Source organism: Globicephala melas, chromosome 18 (genome assembly GCF_963455315.2).
Source record: "Globicephala melas chromosome 18, mGloMel1.2, whole genome shotgun sequence".
NCBI lineage: Eukaryota > Metazoa > Chordata > Mammalia > Artiodactyla > Delphinidae > Globicephala > Globicephala melas.
This window is the reverse complement of record NC_083331.1, coordinates 34,700,618-34,709,708: the sequence shown is the minus strand read 5'-3', so window position 1 is coordinate 34,709,708 and position 9,091 is coordinate 34,700,618. Positions and strand designations below refer to the sequence as shown.

General features: G+C 36.2%; 1 pseudogene; it reads left to right on the top strand.

Annotated features, from left to right (window-relative positions):
- The first annotated feature begins 833 nt into the window (after positions 1 to 833).
- Positions 834 to 1,854, top strand: LOC115844995 (receptor-interacting serine/threonine-protein kinase 2 pseudogene; annotated as a pseudogene).
- Positions 1,855 to 9,091: the final 7,237 nt, after the last annotated feature.

Sequence of the window (9,091 nt, the reverse complement as noted above, 5' to 3'; positions counted from 1 at the left end):
CTTAGCTTAAAAAAATGGAATCCTCAGGTTTCAGAGAATTAAGTCCACCACCTTTTGACACACCTGCTTATTTTATGTCTAAGAACTTGGTCCTGGAAGCTGTAGATATCTACACAAATAGCAAAATCTTAGTGAGAGAAACTAGAATTACAATGGCCATTATGGGGAATGTTCTAATAAGACAAGATCATCCATTTAAGACATACACTTGAAAGCAAGGGTTCCCAAATCAAACAAACAGAATAGGATATTTATTTTAATTGGTATGCAGAATACTCCAAAAGTCTTCGAGGTTCCAATATAGTTTTATTGAAAGATTCATTGCAAAAGGCTAATGAAAAATTAAAGACACAAGAGGTACCTAAAGCAAAAGACTCTAAGACTGACTCTTACTTCTCCCCTTTGTCCTCCTTTACTTTACTCTCATCTGCTTATCCTGTATCTGAATTGCCTTTCTACTCCGAAGAGACCACAGACTATTAAAAAGTCCACCAAGTTATTGGCTTTACAACTGCAATGCCTCCAAAGCCAGAAACTTAAGACAACACATGAGCCTCCCTGGTTCCACCCTCCCAGGGAGTCCATCATCAAAATACTCGTCCACATATCAGTTGTCTCATTTGCCATCAACCAGGACACTGGAAAAGATTGTTTTCAAAGGTTTTGTCAAATCCTTTCACACCAGCTGGAATGTCCCCATATCCACCCTCAAAGGAGGGTCCCGTCCCTAAGGTTGACGGGGCTCTGAGGGATTCTCTGGTAAACTGCTGCCAGGTCCCTTAAACAGCCGAGGGAAAACTAAAATTAAAATTAATGGAGGCCCGCGCCACCCGCTACCATGAACGAGGAGGCCATCTGCAGCGTCCTGCCCACCATCCCGTACCACAAGCTCGCCGACTTGCGCTACCTGAGCCGCGGCGCGTCCGGCACCGTGTCTTCTGCCCGCCACGTAGACTGACGCGTTCGAGTGGCCGTGAAACACCTGCACATTCACACCCCGCTGCTCGACAGTGATTGGTGAATTATTCTCTGTAACCTGACTTCTGCCCATGAGAGGACCTTCCCCAGCAATCTCCCAACGCCTTATGAATAGTGAAAGAAATGATGTCTTAAGAGAAGCTGAAATTTTACACAAAGCTAGATTTAGTTACAGTCTTCCAATTTTGGGAGTTTGCAATGAGCCTGAATTTTGGGGAATAGTTACTGAATACATGCCAAATGGGTCATTAAATGAACTCCTACATAGGATATGAGGAAAAATGAATATCCTGATGTTCCTTGGCCATTAAGATTTCGTATTCTGCATGAAATTGCACTAGGTGTAAATTAACTGCACAATATGAATCCTCCTCTACTTCATCATGACCTGAAGACTCAGAATATCTTATTGGATAATGAATTTCACGTTAAGATTGCAGATCTTGGCTTATCAAAATGGCGCATGATGTCCCTCTCACAATCACGAAGTAGTAAATCTGCACCAGAAGGAGGGACAATTATCTATATGCCACCTGAAAACTATGAACCTGGACAAAAATCAAGGGCTACTATATCAAGCATGATATATACAGAGTTATGCAGTTATCACATGGGAAGTCTTATCTAGAAAACAGCCTTTTGAAGAAGTCACCAATCCTTTGCAGATTATGTATAGTGTGTCACAAGGACATCGACCTGACACTAATGAAGAAAGTTTGCCATTTGATATACCTCATCGAGCACTTATGATCTCTCTAATAGAAAGTGGATGGGCACAAAATCCAGATGAAAGACCGTCTTTCTTAAGTTAGTGTACAGTTTTAATCTGGGCCTTTTGAATTACAAAAATAACAAATACGCTGTAAATAAAATATTCCTTGAACAACTACGAAAAAAGAAAAAATTAATGGAAAATGTTGGTAGATGCCAGAGCTACACTCTCTAAACACCACTTGCTCTGAAGCCTGCAGATGGAATCCTAGGAAAACTGGCAGACTCCAGCCAAAGATGAGAATTCTTCTCAGAGTCAGCTCTCCTGGATCTTTGCAGTGCTCAGTCAACAGAGGAAGTAAAAGTTTATGTTGCTGCTTACTGGTTGCTGATCTTTTTGTCTCCCAGGGACAGCTATTGTCTTCTTGTTTGTCTTGTCCTTTTGTGTCTTGAGAACTCAGCGTTGCTTTCTTCCTGCCTGAAGCATGCGGATTGTCAGTTCTTGTGTATGCAGACAGCACTACTGTCCAATTGGAGGCCCAAAAGTATGGCTGACAGAAATGTGGGTTGCATCCCATTTGTGGCTAGATAAGGCTAGACAAAAAAGTGTGTTGTGCTCCATTTGCAGCTAGGGTCCTATCAATGAGTGCCAGCTCTCAGGGAAATTGTCTAAGTCTTTCTTTCTTTTGACAATCTTTGGGAGTGGTTATGAATTTTGGGAGGGGAGTATATTTGCACCCTATTTGGGGGTATCTTTTGCGTCATGGGGTTCTTCAATACTGACAGGAAGATTTACTGTTTGTCCTGGCTGAAAGCTAAGATATTTTAAATGATTTTTTTTTTTAAGTAGCTCTATGATCATTTGCCCAAATTGAAAGCTGATATTCAGAGCCCAAAAGGAACTTTTTTGTTTTGTTTTGTTTTGTTTTGTTTTTAAGGTTTCTCCCCTTGGCTAAATAAAACTATGTACATAGAGGGAAAGAAAAACATTCCAAAGACAAAGGACTCTAAATCTAGAATCTAAAAATCTTTTGACTTCTATCTTAAATAAAGTCCTTTTCTCTGATCTAAAGAAGTAAATTGAAGATAATGTAGTTGGATGGGTGGGTCATTCCCTTCATATCATTTTGGATGCAACAATTTTAGGGAGAATTAAAAATAAAACTGTCCTACAAATTGAGGACAGTATAGACAACTTGTCTTACAAATTGAGTTTATTCAAGAACAGAGAAAGCCTGTCTGTTCTTCTTGCCAATCTCAAAATCTCTCCTATTTATCTCAAAAGACTTGTACATATTATAAAAATTCTGGACTTAGGACACAAGAGTCTTTCTGGGGGGAACTTGCATTCTTTCTCTGTGCCTAGGAGATGTCAATGTTCTACCAAGTCTACTCTAGGAATTGGAGATGATCTCTTTGAAATGCAAACTTCAGGGAGATAATTCTTATCAAAAGGAAAAAAGAGTGGAGAGGGGACACCATGAGGAAATTAGTCAAATGAGAAATCTTAAACTTCCCTCCACAAATAGTAGGAAGTTTAAGCCATCTGAGAAGGTAACCTTAATTTATTCCATCTGCCAGAAACACAATTTGGATCCAATTGTTCTTTTGTAAGTGAGTTTCATATTATTGCACCCACCACATGGCTAAAATTTTAAAAGGAAAGCTATAAGATCTCTGCATCTGTCTGTATGTTTGTGTACGTCTGTGTATTTATGCTATTAAGTATGTGTTTTTTTCTACCTTTGAATGGTATTACCAAAATTAATCTGTAAAAAGTCCTATTTAATTGGCTTAAAGAAATTTAAGCATTTATATAAATCAAGTATACTCTCAGAAATGTAGAAAGTAACCCAAACTTTTTTTCAGGTTCACATAATATAGGGTAATTTTGGGGTGAAAATAAATTAGTTTAAGTTTGCTGCCTTCATTAAAACAGACATGTTTTTACAGTTATCAATATCAAATATAATTCAGACATATGGCATTTATCCTACGTAAGTTTACTAAAAGTCAAATAAGCTCATGTTATCACTGTGACAGAATTTGTCAACAAAAAAAATAAGATGATGGTTAGCCATTTAACGACTCATGAAACTTTCATGAGTAATCTAAGCATAATTTCTAAAATAAGTAAATTCAACAGATGAAAGTTAAAAGTTTATAAGTTAAATTTTCAACAATAATTATGCTTTGTGGTATGTCTCCTTGAAAATAGTTTACAAAATCTTTTTGTTAGCTTGAAACATTAAAGTTATACTGAGATAAGTTAAATGATAGATATTCATTGAATATCTTGATGATTTCCAAATGATAAAATACTGAAACTTTAATTACTGAACATAGTTTTTTCTACATTTGGCTTCCTTGTACAGAAGAACTAAAGATATTTGGGTCTATAGGTTAATATGTTTTCTTCACTATAGGGAAGAATATACCTCTAGAAATTATAAAATGTATTTATAAATTTGTCACTCCACAGAATGCTACTGTAATGGACATTCCACAATTTCTTACTTCTTAGTTTTCATTAGGAAATAAGGACTCTAAGGGTCAATAATTATAATCCACTGAAACTATTTAGAAATAATAAGGATGAAAGAAACAGTTGTGTATGAAAGGTAAGAAAATAGAATGTGTTTTTTGGATAAGAAAAAGTATGGGGGACGTGTTATTATAGAGGGGGCGGTAAGAGAAAAAAGAAAGTAATTTTGTCCTAAAGTATAATTATTAGTTGTTCCAGAATGAGAAAGAGGAAAAATCTTGAACAAAATCTGAATAAATGTAAAAAGGTTTAGAAGTTTTGTGTGAAAGAAATCTTGGGAAAGGAATTTTATGTGTGGTCAAGCTGGCAAATATCAAAATGGACTCATATTTAAGAGTATTTTTAACATAAATTTTAATATGAAAAGTACACTGGTGCAAAATTAGAATTGGTTTTCTCTCTGTTAAAAGAAAAAACTTTTGGGCTTCCCTGGTGGTGCAGTGGTTGAGAGTCCGCCTGCCAATGGAGGGGACACGGGTTCGTGCCCCGGTCCAGGAAGATCCCATATGCAGCGGAGCGGCTGGACCCGTGAGCCGTGGCCGCTGAGTCTGCGCGTTTGGAGCCTGTGCTCCGCAACGGGAGAGGCCACAACAGTGAGAGGCCCGCGTACCACAAAAAAAAAGAAAAAACTTTCTAATATTATTGGCCTGCTCTTAATAAGAAATTATAAACAAAGTATGCTTGTTTATCTTTTAAGTAATCTGCCTGGTAAGCAAAGATTTTGTGTTTTAACAAAATAATTTACTGTGCTTCATGTTGTCTTTATCAGGTCTTTGATTACTTAAGAAAGCCCAGTCTTATTATTATTAAAGAGCTAAGTATTTTTCTTGCAACTATATACTTTTCTGGATTTACCTTTGAAGTCTTTAATTGTCACTTTGGTTAAATGAATATTTTTGAGAAAACTCCCCAAATTTAAATTCTAAATAAAATCTTTGGACCTTGAAATAACTTTGGGATTTTTCAGAGGGTTCCTGGAACATTTGAGAAGTTTTGTTTTCTCTCCATACGAAAAGAGAAATATTAAACTAATTAGGCTTACTTGATACATTAAATTACATAGGAAGATGTCCTATAAGAATAGATGCTTAGCCTTCTCAGGTTATATGGTGTATTTTATTAACATAAATGTGCTGAAAATTTTATAAAATTCCTAAAATTCTGATATGTCCTGGGATAAGATTATCAGTCATAATTTCAGTTATTATCTTAAGATGTTGTATATTAAAGAAATAACCAAATCTCTTTGTCAATTCCATTATAATAAACTCTCATCAGATCTTTAGCAATGGGCATTTTTAAAGTCTTCTGTAATTTAAGGACTGTTATTGTTTTCCTCTGATGCAAAAGTGAGATTTGTAGAAAGGACTCTACTAAACACTTGACCACTGACATTACTGTCAAATTACAAAGTATCAAACCTTGGGTGCATATTTCAAAACTGAAGAAAACTCCACTTGACATCTGGTCTTGTATAAACTCCAGAAACCTCAAAGTCAAATTGACTAGGAGGAAAAGTAGCTGATGTCAAGGTGGCCACTTCTTCCCAAGATGTCTGATCTAGAACACTTCTTTCCATTCTTATGTCCCTTTCTGACCATCTTTTTCCTAATTCTTATACCATGAAAGTCTTTATGATTCTTTTTTCCATATTTTCCTTGCCCAGGTCTGAGAAAACAATATCAAGTTTCACATATCTCGAGCCATTGTAAAGGAAGGGCATCCAACCTCCAATTGACTGTTGGATTTGCTATGACACTGGTGGTGCTGTAGTTCTTTCTGCTCATCACTCACTTCTCCCTGATTTCCAATGCCCCAGGATAGCTCGATAAACGCTTCTTGGAAAGTAGAGATACAGTTACAGGAAATCTTAGCTGGTTTGAGTCATGGGGATGTTGGCTCAGGAGTGCTCACCAAACCATGGGCATTATTATGTTTCTAATAATTATTGTCTCCTTAATATAGTTTGTTCTAAAAAAGTTTTAAATCCACATGGGCAACCATTGACCAACCAGCCAACAGATGGTATGTTTCTGACTGGATCAACAAAAAAGAACAGAAGAAGTTAACCAACTCCCAAGAATATGAGCTTGACATGGTCTTTTGTAAACACTACACTGAGACCTGAAGAGACAATGGTAACAGAGAGTCACTCTAAGACCAACATATCAAGCCTCTTGAATGGTCAAGAGGATGATCCAGAGTGGGGACTGTTGAAATAACTTAGGCTCAAAGTGGAGCTGCTCCTGCTGGGGGTGTCACATCAGCAAACTGAAGCTTAGATAAATTTCTGTCCCTATAAATGCTTTGGTTGACCAGAAAAAAGTCTATTCAGTCAACTAATCCCCAAAAGCCAAGTCAATTCTGGACTCTATATTTATTTCCTTGTACCTTCTCACCCCAAACAAGGTTGGCTACATAGCCCCAGTCAGTCATATATTTTCTATTTTTCTCTTCCTTGTTCTTTATTCTTTATCCTGTACAAACTTCCTGTCTTCTACACTATTTTGCAGTTCCCTGGAGCCTTGGGAACAGAGACTGTGTGGTTCATGAAGTGTTAAATAAGTTCGCTTGTATCACCTAAATTGTCATCTTTAATCATTGTGTGTGTGTGTGTGTGTGTGTGTGTGTGTGTGTGTATTTTAGTTAAATCAACTTTCCAAGCAATTTATTCTGTGTTTTAATACCAGTTGGTCTGAGAAGTGATTTGAAAATTGATCACAGAATTTTACAGGGATTTAGCCACTAAACTATTTCATATATTCAAATTATTATACTTTTATTCCATACTGTATATAATTAAAGCTTTCTGAAGATTTAAACTATAAGAAATATTGTGTTATTGTATTTTATAAAAAATGTCTATATGCAAAGGAAATGAGTTTCCAATTTTGCCTATAATTATTTATCTTCCTAGAAGACAAATTCTCAAGTATATATAATAAAATTGACCTTGATTAATCATCTGTAGCAGTGGTTATTTCTTTTTTACAAACAAGTGTCAGTGAAATAGAGATTATTAGTATGCTAAATAAAGTGACAAATTCAAGCCTTCTTATTATGTTTTCTATAAGAAGCATGAGTTCTCATAAACTATCAAAATGAGTAGGTCATTACTGAATATGAATATACCAAACTGTCAAATTAGCTCAAACTTTTATTCTCAAGGTCTTCAATATTCTTTATTTGATTCACCAGTAAACTATCCATGTTTACTTTCTAAAGTCCAAATAAATTTCCTTCACAAGTGATAGAACTTACAAAACCAGGTTGCTGACATGGCATTATGATGCCTTTTGTATGTTACATATTCTCTAAATGCTAATCAATGAAGCATGGTCTTTAAGCCCTCTTTCAGATTAGAAAACAATACACAATAGAAATAAGTAACAAAATAAAGGTAAAAGAATTGCCACTTCTCTAAACCAATGCTACACCTTGGATTGGTCTAATTTTTTTTAACATCTTTATTGGAGTATAATTGCTTTACAAAGTTGTGTTAGTTTCTGCTGTATAGCAAAGTGAATCAGCTATATGAATACATATATCCCCATATCACCTCCCTCTTGCATCTCCCTCCCACACTCCCTATCCAAGCCCTCTAGGTGGTCACAAAGCACCCAATCTCCCTGTGCTATGCAGCTGCTTCAAATAGCTATCTATTTTAAATTTGGTACTGTATATATGTCAATACTACTCTCTCACTTCATCCCAGCTTACCCTTCCCCCTCCCCATGTCCTCAAGTCCATTTTCTACGACTGTATCTTTATTCCTATCCTGCCTCTAGGTTCCTCAGAATCTTTTTTTTTTTTTTTGATTCCATATATATGTGTTAGCATACGGTATTTGCTTTTCTCTTTCTGACTGACTTCACTCTGTATGACAGACTCTAGGTCCATCTAACTCACCTACAAATAATTCAGTTTACTTTCCATTTATGGCTGAATAATATTACATTGTATATATGTGCCACATCTTCTATATCCACTCAACTGTCGATGGACATATAGGTTGCTTCCAGGTCGTGGCTATTGTAAATAGTGCTGCAATGAACACTGTGGTACATGAAACTTTTTAAATTATGGTTTTCTAGGGTATGTGCCCAGTAGTGGGATTGCTGGGTTGAATGGTAGGGTTTTTTTGTTTCTTGAGGAACCTCCATACTGTTCCCCATAGTGGCTGTATTAATTTACATACCCACCAACAGTGCAAGAGGGCTCCCTTTTCTCCACACTCTCTCCAGCATTTATTGTTTCTAGATTTTTTTATGATGGCCATTCTGAACGCTGTGAGGTGATACCTTATTTCTCTAATGATACTGCATTTCTCTAATGATTAGTGATGTTGAGCATCCTTTCAAGTGCTTGTTGGCAATCTGTATATCTTCTTGGAGAAATGTCTATTTACGTCTTCTGTCCATTTTTGGATTGGGTTGTTTGTTTTTTTGATATTGAGCTGCATGAGCTGCTTGTATATTTGGAGATTAATCGTTTGTCAGTTGCTTCATTTGTAAATATATTCTCCCATTCTGAGGGTTGCCTTTTCATCTTGTTTATGGTTTCCTTCGCTGTGCAAAAGCTTTGAAGTTTCATTAGGTCCCATTTGTTTATTTTTTATTTTATTTCCATTTCTCTAGGAGGTGGGTCAAAAAGGATCTTACTGTGATTTATATCATAGAGTGCTCTATGTTTTCCTCTAAGAATTTTATAGAGTCTGCCCTTAATTTTGGGTGTTTAATCTATTTTGAGGGTTTTTTGTCTGTATGGTGTTAGGAAGTGTACTAATTTCATTGTTTTAAATGTAGCTGTCCAGTTTTCCCAGCATCACTTATTGAAGAAAAGACATTTTCTCCATTG